This window comes from Equus asinus, chromosome 15, assembly GCF_041296235.1.
Source record: "Equus asinus isolate D_3611 breed Donkey chromosome 15, EquAss-T2T_v2, whole genome shotgun sequence".
NCBI classification, from domain to species: Eukaryota; Metazoa; Chordata; class Mammalia; order Perissodactyla; family Equidae; genus Equus; species Equus asinus.
Genome location: NC_091804.1, coordinates 17,787,212 through 17,798,791, shown reverse-complemented (window position 1 = coordinate 17,798,791; position 11,580 = coordinate 17,787,212). Strand labels below are relative to the sequence as shown.

At 43.5% G+C, this 11,580-nt stretch overlaps 1 protein-coding gene across 15 annotated transcripts in view; it reads left to right on the top strand.

The window, feature by feature from the left end:
* SHLD1 (shieldin complex subunit 1) overlaps positions 1-11,580 on the top strand; it is an 85,216-nt gene that overhangs the window by 47,710 nt on the left and 25,926 nt on the right. The gene's annotated exons all lie outside the window — the stretch shown is intronic.

Sequence of the window (11,580 nt, the reverse complement as noted above, 5' to 3'; positions counted from 1 at the left end):
ATGTGAAGGAAAAAAGGGAGACACTCTCAGAGCTACTACTTGCAGTAGAATGGAGCAGGATGTGAACGTACCCTCTCCTCTATGTCAGCCATAACTGAGGAATTTCAGGAACCACAGGCGGTTCTGAATAACACAGGCCCTGCCCACAGGGGCAAGCTGCCCTTTGTAGAGTCAGCGTGGAGGAATAGACCAGAAAGCGCGCGTCCTGCAGGCAGCCGGCTCCCAACCTTGTCTTTAGAAGATGAAGGTTGCTTTTTTTTTTTCATGTAAAGAATTGAATTCTTTATTGTGAAATCCATAAATGTTGCTATTCTATATTCCTATCCAGGAAGGCAATTTTCTCCTATATCATTGTTTTGTTTTGTTTTAATGAATAATTTGAATTCTATTGCATGAAAGGTCTACAAATGGACATTTGTTAACCAAGCAGAATACATAGATACCTGCTTTAAAACTTGCACTTAAGATACCAGTGTTACTGCACAAAATTGGGACTCTCTTGCCCAATGCACATAAAGAGCCAATTATTATGGCATCAGCTTTTGGGAAAAGGAAACAGCTCTGTTGCAAAATCAATCTACAAGGAGACAGGAGGCATGAGCCCTCAGATCTGTCTCCCTGATCCAGGGCTTGGGGCACAATTTATGGGATGAAAGGCAGGGCCGTCTGAAGTGTGGAGATAGATGACTGGAGGAAAGAAGTGAGGTAATTGATGATCTGCACAAGTGTAATCAAGCTTCACGGCTCCTCACAGGACGCATGTTCACAAATGGCGGTGTTGGTGTGATCTGAGGGTGGAGCTTTCAGCCCCTTGATGTCAAAAGGGTCACTTGTCGGGCATTTGCACAGGCCCAATTGATGGATTGGTGGTCTCAACCGGCCTGAACTGGACAAGGGGGGGACTCTCAGTTCCTGAAAGACAGCTCTTAATTACTCTGTTGATAAGGTGAGGTCAGATGAACTGCTCCTAGTAGGCCCATGGTTACACCACTACACGTAGCTGGTTCATTAGTAGTCATGAAGATTGCATCTTTAAGGGGAAAAGGTACCCATGGAACAATTTTATGGTGAAATCTCCAATTTTCTACAATGTGCATTGACGTTTGTGTCTTCTCAATTTTATTTGAAGATGCTAAAATTTAGGTTGCCTTTTCCAAATCCTAATGTTCGGATTGCACTTTTCACGTCTAAGGATGTGGATCAATTCTTGTGGCCCGTATACATACCTTGACTACCACAGTCATCAGAGGCCCTCACTTCCTTTTCAAAACCACTGGATGGTTGAGTGTGTGTATATGGGGGAGTAAATCCCCCTTGTGGAGTCTTTAAAGATGATTGCAACAGAGCCACAGAAATTGCACTTGGAGAGGCATATGAAAGGAAAGGATTTATTATGTTTACAGGTCTTAGAGGAGGCAGGCCACGCAGGGGGCCACAGGGGAGGAGTACCCGGGGAGCAGACTCAACCAAGCAAGCGGGGAACCGAGAGAGCGTGAGCACCTGCAGCAAGTGCCTTTACTGGGGTCAGGCCCTATCCCCACACAGGCAAAAGGCATGAGAAGATTTTATTGATGTATCTGAATGTCACTCGGTCACAGTCAGGGGCGGGCCAGAAGGAAGCTTGTAGCAGGGACCAGCTTTATCACAGCCGTGCGCCTGGTCGCCCACAGCCTGTTTGTGGGGATGCCGAGGCATCAGGGAAATAGGAAATTTTTAAAACTGACAATCCACCTAGCTAAACCACATCCCTTCTAAAGTACTTTATTGAATCTCTCCTGGTAAACTCCAAAGAGAGGGTGTATGCCTTTAAAACAAATTAAGAGTTTGAACCTGAAAGGATAAGTATTTGCCATAGTTTCAGCTTTTCTTGGCTCCTGTTAATGTGAATGTAGGGAACATCACTGATTAACAAGTGTCATCCACCAGCTGCCACGTCTTGCATGGAAAAGCTGCGTGTACACGTAATCATGGCAACCTGCCTCTGATATCAGGGGAACAACTGCAGAAATGGACCATTCTCTATAGCCCCGTCTTTACTGCGCATGGGACCCAGCATGGGCATATTCAGGAAGAACAGAATAAGGCAGAGGCTGGTCAATACAGTCAGTAGCTATTATCGAACGCCCGCTGTGTGGCTGCAGGCCCCCAAATGACGTTTGTAAGAGCTTGTTATTGGATTGCTCATTATAGCCTCGGCTAGGCTGGCATGCTTGACAGCCCCCAGTGCAAGTGAAGAATATTTGAGTCTGACTAGGGAATATTTTCCCTTCCTCTCTTTCTCCTTAAGGAAAGGGAAATGATTGCTATGGGAGTTATTTCTGATATTAACAGGAATGTGTTGGCATTGGCCTGCTGGCCGAAGGAAGACAGCCTGAGTTACAATGGTGAGATGCCATTTAGGATGTCATGAGACATGCCATGCAGTTGTTACATGTCTCTGGCACTCTCAGAGCACTTTCTAGAGCATTGTTGTGTTCATGGTCTGGTCTGCTGAAAGAGACCTGAAACAAACATTATTGAGCAATATTTTCCTTATGGTATAAGTTTGCATTCCCAGAACTGGTTATTATGCATTTGACTATGTGGGAAGCACAATTTGCATTTTCTGGATCACTAGGGGTTGTCATGTGAGTGCCATCAGAGACAATCCTGAGCCTGGAGGACAGAAGCATCTGCCCGCAGAGCGCAGGGGAGCGTTGCTGCCCTGTGTGAGTGGCCGGAGGCCAGGTGGCATCAAGGGCTTTTCTTTACCTACAGTGGGTGTGAACTTGGCTGCAGGTTATTTTTCTCTGCTGTTCAGGTTTTGCTTTGGTTCTCTTTTGTTGGTCTGTGATCAAGCCATTTATTATTTTTTGATGGTAACAAAATATAATTAAACTTTATTGTCAAAGTTCCTACAGGAAAAATTATCTAATTTTATCAACTCTAACCACAATCCTCCTTTTCTCATGTTGAAATAACTATTTATATGATATGCTTTTTGATAATGTGAGGTTTCTTAGGAACATAATTATGGTTTGATGGTTTGATAGCAGAAACAACTGTAATTTATTTGGACGTGGTCAGTTTTTTGGGAAAGTTCTGCCATTCTGATACCTGCACAAGATTCAGCATTGTCACTGAGCAGAGTTTGTATAGGGCAGCAAGATTTTCTCCAAGTAGCCTTACTTCAGCAATCTACACAGATGATTTTCTGAGAGTTGTCATCACCAGGGCCTTGCCGCCTCCAAGATCTTGAATTCTGAAGTCCCCTTCTGTGCCCCTGCCAGAGCGGTCAGTCCTGCACAGAGGTTGAGAATGTGACTCTGTCCTAGACATCCCTGGATTTGAATCCGAGCTTCATCGCTTTCTAGCTTAGGACCTTGAGCAAGTCATTCAGCCTCTCTGTGCCTCATTTTCCTCATCTGTTAAGTGGGATGCCTCATAAGGCATCTTTTTTAAGGTTATTAAACGTCATTTGTGACCTTTTGCTGTAAGAGTCAAATGAGCTATGTTAAAGCCTGTGGAATAGTGCCTGGCCCATGGTGGGTTTCACATAAGTGCTGTGGTCTGTGGCTAGGCTGTTGTTCCATCTTCCCCCTCTCCCTACTCTTCACTGTCATCATGACCGTCTGTCCCCTAGTCCCCGCCTGCTCCCATAGGCATCTCTCTCTTTGCATTTGCCTCTAATAGCTTCATTAGCCGCCCCCTGATGTCCTTGCTGCATGACTGTATTAATGCAGGTGCTGGTGGGAAACAGGTAACACAGTCGAGCCACGTAATTGGAGGAAGGCTTAATGAGAGATTGTGTACGAAGGTGTGGGCAGGTGTGAGGGAACCACAGGGGGAAGCACAGTAGTCTACAGGCCTAGCACTACCAAGAGAGCACGCTCACAGGAGCCGTGATGAGTGGGCTGCCTGACAGGAGCTGTGAGCTTGGTGGAGGTGGAGGGATGTAGCCAGCCCATGGCAACTACCCAAGAAGGGAGCCAGGGAAGTAAATAGTCCAATCTCACCTTTCTCCCTCCTTGCATCTCCTGCCAGCCCTCCCCGTAGTTCCCAACTCCAACACAGAGGGCAAGGTGCTCATCGATGCAGTCTATTTAATCAGCCTCCCAGGGCAGAGCAGGGTGGAACCAGGTAGAGAGTGGATCTAGACCAGAGGGTAGGTGGAAAACATCTGCACAGTGCCCTGGGTACTGCTGGTCTGCAGCCCCCTCAGCCTTGAGACATGATGGCTTTTGGTCTGGCCCACGCCCGTAGGCCCTTCTGCCTCTGCCCCCATGATGCTCTGGTCTCCTCCCCTGCCACTCAGCCAGTCTGTAGGCTGCTCATCAAACACACCGTGACCTTTATGCCTCTTTTCAACTTTTCATGCCCATTCCCTTCCCCAGGAGTTCCCTTCTCTCCTTCTAGGCCTGGAGAAGTACTACAGATTCACAGGATCCAGCCCAAATACGCTTGTTCTCTGCAGTCTTACCCTGCCTCCAGTTAGATTTCCTTACAGACTCATTACGGTGCGCTTCATGTTGTGGTCTGGAGGGTGGTTTCGGGGACTGCTTCCTCTGCAGACTAGATCATCCACTCTTTGAGGATTGGAGACCACACCATACTCATCTCTGCATTCCTTTGTGAAGCTTCCAAATGGTTGAAATAAAAACAAGCACTCAAAAAAATTAGTTGTATTGACATGGCTAATGGAAAGATATGATAAATATCACTTACCTGGCTAAAGATGGCGTTAGTTATGAACAATGGATTGAGCATATTTAACATTGGTGAACTCTATCACATGTTGTACATAACCAAGTCAGTCCCTGACCCCTTCCCCCACATCCAGATTTAGTTGCTGTCATATTCTCTGCAGGCACCCTATACGTCACTCTTTAGAATTTATCTGTGGAGTTATTTATTCCTCGTTTTACCTCCTCTTCTAGATCTTTAGCTCCATGAGGACAGGGACCATATCTGTGTTGTTCATCACAGAGTCTCCAGACCTTAGAACAGTCTATGGTACATCATAGATCCTTCACAAAGATATGTTGAATGAATAAACATATTGATCACAATGCTCCATGACATGTCATGACCTCAGCAGGCCAGCAGAGTGGGGATTTTAGGTGCCATGGAAGGGCCTATGAATTCCCTTTGCATGCCCCTCAAGTCATTCCTTACTGCTTGAAGGAGTCATTTCTTTATGTCCCCACTCTCCTGTTGGCAGAGCAGCCACCCTTTCCACTTGTATGGGAGCAGGTCTTATACCAAGAACAAATCCCCTTTTCCTTCAGTCTCCATAGAGAATATAATATTTGGAGAATTATCATTTTTCTGAAGTTATTCTCTTTCTCATTTCTCTTTCCTCATTGTGTTTATTTGTAGTTTCTTAACCTGCTGGTGCCAAGTAAAATGTATTCAATTGTTATTTGGACCATTTCAAACCTATTCAGTAATTTTAAAAATGTGTATTAGGCACTACCAGGTCTTAGAATTGAAAACTGGCGTCATTTTATATTGTTCAGTATTGTGATAGTCTAACCATCTTTTATTATGAATGAATGACTTCAGGGAGTTCTTTTTAAAGGTCACAAATGATGTTTAATAACCTTAAAAAAGATTACTTTTTGGAAACAGGAAGTCGCAACACAGCCTGGAAGCCTTGATTTATTTAAGACCCACCGTTGCTCAATGATCTTTTCATCTGCTGTTTTTCTGAGGCTTAATATTCTGGAAAAAAAAGTTCTGGAAAGGAAATTAAACTTGGGGTTTGAGATAACAGGGCTCTTGTGAAGCTTACATACTGGAGACATTAGGAAAAGATCCTGATCAAAAAAAAGAGGAAAGAGCAATTAGTTTGGAGGGACGGTCTAAGTAGGATTGCCTAAAGTGAAAACCTGAAAAAATTGGACAGATGGACTTCATAAACTAGAGAAGATTAATTCTGGGGCCACGTTGTAACAGGTTTTTACTGACGCATCTGTTGCAAACTAATTGCCTCTTCTCTGCCTGATAACCAAAGTTTAGGTTTAGAGGTTTTGCATTAGAAGCAATTAAAAGCTCAACACTGTCATGCTTTTCATTAATTTTCCAGGGAGTGGTTGAGTTTATATGGATAATTTGATTTATTTTGAAGATAATTGTAATTATAAGTTGTGTTTTACCAGACAGCTTGTCCTTTATAATATAATTTGCCTTTAACTACAATATAATTTCTTCTGCCCTTCGTGGTTAAAAGCCTCTTCTTTAGGAAAAAAAATAAGCATAGGCAATATCTATGAAGATAATATTTTTCAGGTAAATGAAAATAGAATGGTTTGGGAGCTCTTAATCTTGGATGATAGAAGATGAGACTTGGGGCAGGCCTGATACAGGACACCAACATTAGAGCTTGGAACAGGCAAAAACAGAGATGGGCCCTTCATTCTCAGAAAAGCTATGCCACCTATTTGCAATGTTTCTAAGAGCTGAACATTTGTCTATCCCACAACCCAGCAGTTCTACTCCCAGATACGTACCCAACAGAAATGCATCCGGATGTTAGTGGAAAGACAAAGACTGAATAGTCATAGCAGCACTAATGGTAACAGCCCTAACTAGAAATTCCCAAATGCTCATCATCAGCAGAATGGATAAATAAATGGTCATGTGTTCATACAATGGAATACCATACACCATTGAAAATGAACCAACTGCTGCTCTACACAACAACAGGAATGAGTCTCACAAACATGAGGTTGAGTGAAAGAAGCCAGATACCAAAGGGCACCTAGTGTATAATTCCATTTATGTGCAGTATTAAAGAGACGAAGCAATCTAGGTGTTAGAAGTGGGAATGACAGTAACCTTGAGAAGGGTAGTCACTGGAAGCGGGGACAAGAAGGGCTCTGCAGTCCTGATGCTGTTCTGTGTCTTGATATGGGTGTTGGTTATACTGGGTGTGTTCAGTTTGTGAAATTAATAGAGCTGTGATTTAGGCACTTTCCTATACATATATTATAACTTAATACAAAGTTAAAAATATATTAATTTGGAAATAAGACGCCACTATAATTTTCAGGCTGACTCATTAGAAAAGGCAGAAGTTTACAATGATGCTTTGACAGAAGGTTCAAGGGCACACAAGCACTGCCCCGTCTTTAAGCTGAACCATATTACCTACCAAGAGAGACCACGGAGATGCTTCAACCCAGCCGTGACCTTTTTGTGGAGAACCATGGGAGCTTTATCCAAATCCCCTTTTCCTTTAGGCACCAGCTCTGTTTTCCTGGTTCAGTGAAATCTTTATGGCAGCTCTGACCTCTGTTCTCTATCAGCTCTGATAACATCCATCATCAAAAGAATTTAGCAGTTCATAGTGCTCTAGGGGTTTTATTTCTTTTGATTCTTTCTTGACTGCAAGTTTGTCAAGACCAACAGCCCCACCTTTCATCTATCCATCCAGGGTCAGGCACTTGGTGGACATATAATAACTATTTGACAAATGACTGTCACCCTTGAAGAAATAGGAAGATGAACAGAGGCCCTGCCTGAGGCAGAGCAGGCTTTTGCTTTTAAGTGGCAATAGTTTGTGTGGCTTCCTTTGAGTAGTCTCAATTGGATTTCTCTAATCCCTTTGGTATCTCTCTCTCTCTTGAAAAATTTTCTTGTTTACATGTTTATTGCAGAAGATTGGGAAATATGAAAAAGCACAGAGAAGAAAAAGATAACCACCCATAATCCTTCCACTCAGAGAGAAACTCTTTTACTATTTTACTATATTTTCTTTTGCTTTTCTTATAATGCCTTTGCTTTCATGCTCCCTGCCCTTCTCTGCCCTTTTTCGTCATTTCTTAATGGTAATGGAAGTGAGTCTAGGAGAGAAACTTCTCCATAGTTTTAAAGGATTCTTGGGTAGGGTAGAAACTGTGCATGTTTCGGTTTTCTGCTCGGTTTTCTTTACTCTCCATATGTGAAGTGTAATTTAGATTAAGAACTGGGCTTTCATGCTTTGCTACAGAATAGTCTGACAGAATATGTAACTCAAGCTTGTCTTATCCACTGCTTAAATTTTTGAGATTAGCTTGGCTGGTGGATACATTATACTTTTTTAATACTAAAAAAGACTTGGAGCTCTTCCAGGATAGAACCATTCTGCTTACTAATATTATTGTCCTCAATCTCATCCTGAAGGCAGGATGAGGTCTTTTGATCTCTTAGACTTTAACATCTTTTAGACTTTAAAATCCCATTAATCCTGGTTCCCTGCCTAAGAATCTTAACAGAAGATTTGCCCCTCCTGGTAGAGCTTTCTAGGCTGTCCAAGGCTGTGCTGCTCTTTACGTTCCTGGAACGACGTGCTAATCACCTTCCCTTCACCACTGCTATGTGGCTGATGTGTCTGTCCTCCTTGTCGTGGCCTGGAGCTCCAGCTCTGTGGTGCTCCTGGGTGCACACGCCATACGGTATTTGTATTCTTGCTTCCTCCTCCTGAAATAGTCCTAAAACAGACTCCTATTCTTCTCTCCTTCTGGACTTTCTTTAGTTTTTTTCCTCCAGACTCCTCTGAGCTCTGTCTCTAGTCTCTCCTTAGACTCCTGAAGTATTTAATTGATACTTGTTTAAATGAGATTATTCATTGTCAAGAAGAAAAATCACCCCTGTCGCCCTGACAGATTGTTTCTCTTGACCTTTAAAATACCTTAATGGGTACATTGTTTTGTTTGTTCAGCTCTCCTCTGGTTGAGGGCTCTGTGACATTTGCGTTATCTCTAGGCCTCTGCTTAACCGCGTCGCTATAAATAATTGTCCTGAACAGAGTCCCTCTAAAGTGAGTCCCCTGCTCTGTGTGTGTGTGTGTGTGTGTGTGTGTGTGTGACAGAGAGAGGGAGACAGAGAGAAAGAGAATAGTTGTCTGGAAAAGAGAAAAGGGATTGAGTTTGGATCCATATCTTTATCATTTCTGTTTTGTCTAACCCTTGGCCTATGTCTGACCCTAACCTAACCCTATGGCCTGATGTGGTCCCATAATCCTCTCTCCTGGAACCCCATTCACCTAAGATGTGCCTGCTGTCCTCGGCATTGAGGAGACAAAACTTCACATGTGTTTACATTTGATTCCCTTCAAGTTTGTGATGCTTGGAATGCAGATAGCTGCTGAAGGGTGAGTTTATAGATGTGATGTGTATGTTACCATTATCAGGAAGGCAGTGCTCAGTTTTTGGGAAAGCAGGTTGGGAGCCACCATTCATGTCCCGGCCTTCTGGAGGCCGGGAACACAGCTGCCTGCCAGGAGGAAGGTTTAGGGTGGAGCCTTCCTGCCTCCAGGTGAGTGGGTCTCCTATTCTGTGAGTCCTTTTCTTCAAATATTACATTTCAAAGTTAAACAAATTTTTTGATAGAGAAATTAACAGGGTGTGACTTTTATGCAGAGGAAGAACGAGGAAAGGGATAATTTCTATGATAATACAGGAAAAAAATGTTACAAACTCATCCAGCTGGGCTGCATTCTAATTTGACTAATTCTTTTAGTAAAATAGCTTTACATTTTTCAAATTAATCTACATTATGAAAAAAATCGACAGAGTATAGACAGATGAGAAGAGTCACAGTGATGAAAACAGCAACTAGCATTTATCAAGCACTCAGTAGGGCTTCGCCTGTCTAGTTTCATTCCGTCCTCCTCCAGTTCTGTAAGCAAGATGCCATTGTGCAAAGGTCTACGGTAAAAAGACCTGGTTAATGTTTTTAACCCCCCATCATCTTGAATTTATTGAAAAATCGAATCCCCTTTTTCGTGGAACACCTGCTGCCATCTCTCAGGACACAGGTGGTGTGCTGCAGTCACAGTTTGGAAAATGAGAGAGGTTCAGTAGTCACACAGCCAGCTCGGGCCTGACCAGACACATTTGCCTCCCTCTACCCATCACCAGCTTTCCGGATTCTTCCCACTAGTTGTACTGATTGTGATTTGGGATTGTCCTTCAGCATTAAAAGCTACAGTGCTATATTAATTCATTCTATCTTATTCACAAAAGCATTCCTTCAGCACTGTGCTAGGCACTGGTGTCCCATTATAGATGAGATGGTTCCTGTCTCTAGGAAGTCACATTAAAATGAGAAAGCAGCCATGCCCAGACTTTCAGTAGGATGGATGAGCTGCTGGATACCATATACTGGGCGCTGTGGGACCAGGAGTGGGGGCCGCCAACTTGGCCTAGGGAATTGGCAAGGCGTCATAGAGGAGGGGCATGCGCACGGGGTCCCCAAGGAGCAGTGGACTCTCCAGGGGGAGAAAACTGGCCAGGGGAGTCGAGATGGTGTTTGGCAGCCTGCGAGTGGCAGGGCTTTTAGCAGGGTGGCTGGTGGAGGAGCACAGATGGTGTTGAAAGCCAGCTCTGAGTCATTCTCTGAAATTACAGAAACTCAAGGAGAAGGATCTGGAAACTCTCCAGCAAGGTATTTGACCTTCTAATCTCTCAGTAACCATTTGGTGTCTGGCTCCTAAGTGGAAGTTCTCTGTAAAATTGTGTCATCCAAGAAAAGCCGCAGAATAATTTCAAGTAGAGAAAATAGTCCTTATGCCTTAGCCTGTGAACCCTCGGGTTCACTTTCACTCTCTGAAGGGCTTTTTCCCAGCTGGTTGCCCCACTGCTCAGCTTAGACAAAGGCCCTGGGCTGCGGATTCTCCATTCATGCCCCATCTCCAGACACGACTGACTGAAGGTTAAATAAAACTTCCATAGCAGAGCCAGAGGATACTCAGCTTCTGAATGTGACAGTGCTTCAGGTGGAAACTATATTTTCTGTGTAACTTTTTTTCTTGTTGCCTTGGCAACTGGTTGGGTTTTTTTTTTTAAGCTTTTGATTTTTCTCAACAACATGAGCTGCTGCCTTTGATTGAACTCAGATGTTGTACAGATTTATATCTTATTCAGAGAGTCTCTAGTGTAAGTGTTTATGAGGTATAGACTTGATTTTTCAGAATCTTCACAAGGTTAAACAGGGATAGATAATTTCACCTAACTGTTCGTCTGCCTGATTAACCAAACAAAGGCAAGCCATCATGGTTTTTTCTTTGTCTAATGTCAAACACTGTAGCAATGATTCAGATCCACTTTTAGGAAATATCACTAAAGATTTTAATATTTGGCTTGTTAATGTCTCTGACAAGGTCTGCGTGAAAATTGTTTCCATGAATTATAAATGCTTACCGTTCCTTCTGTCTCCTCCTTGCCCACTCTGCTGTAGCGACAGTGGCCTCCTGGCTCATCCTCACAGGGGCTCTGCATTTGCCATTTTCTATTTGCAACCCACCTGCCCCAGATATTCACATTGTTTCCTCCCTCTTTAAATTTAGGACTTCCTAGACCTTTCCATCTAAAACAGCATCCTCACTTATCACTCTCTGACCAGTTAGGAGAGGAGAGGATGCATCTCGGGAAAATCTGAATGAATACCACACAGCTCCGTCACCCTGTATGAAGCTCACCCATCTGTAAGCCCTACCCATGGCAAGAGCTTCCAGTTGGCTTTTTAATGCCTCCCCCTGACATTCTGAACTCACAGCCAGAGATCACCAGATATTTGAGGAAATTGTCCATCACGAAATACAGAGACCAAGACTAC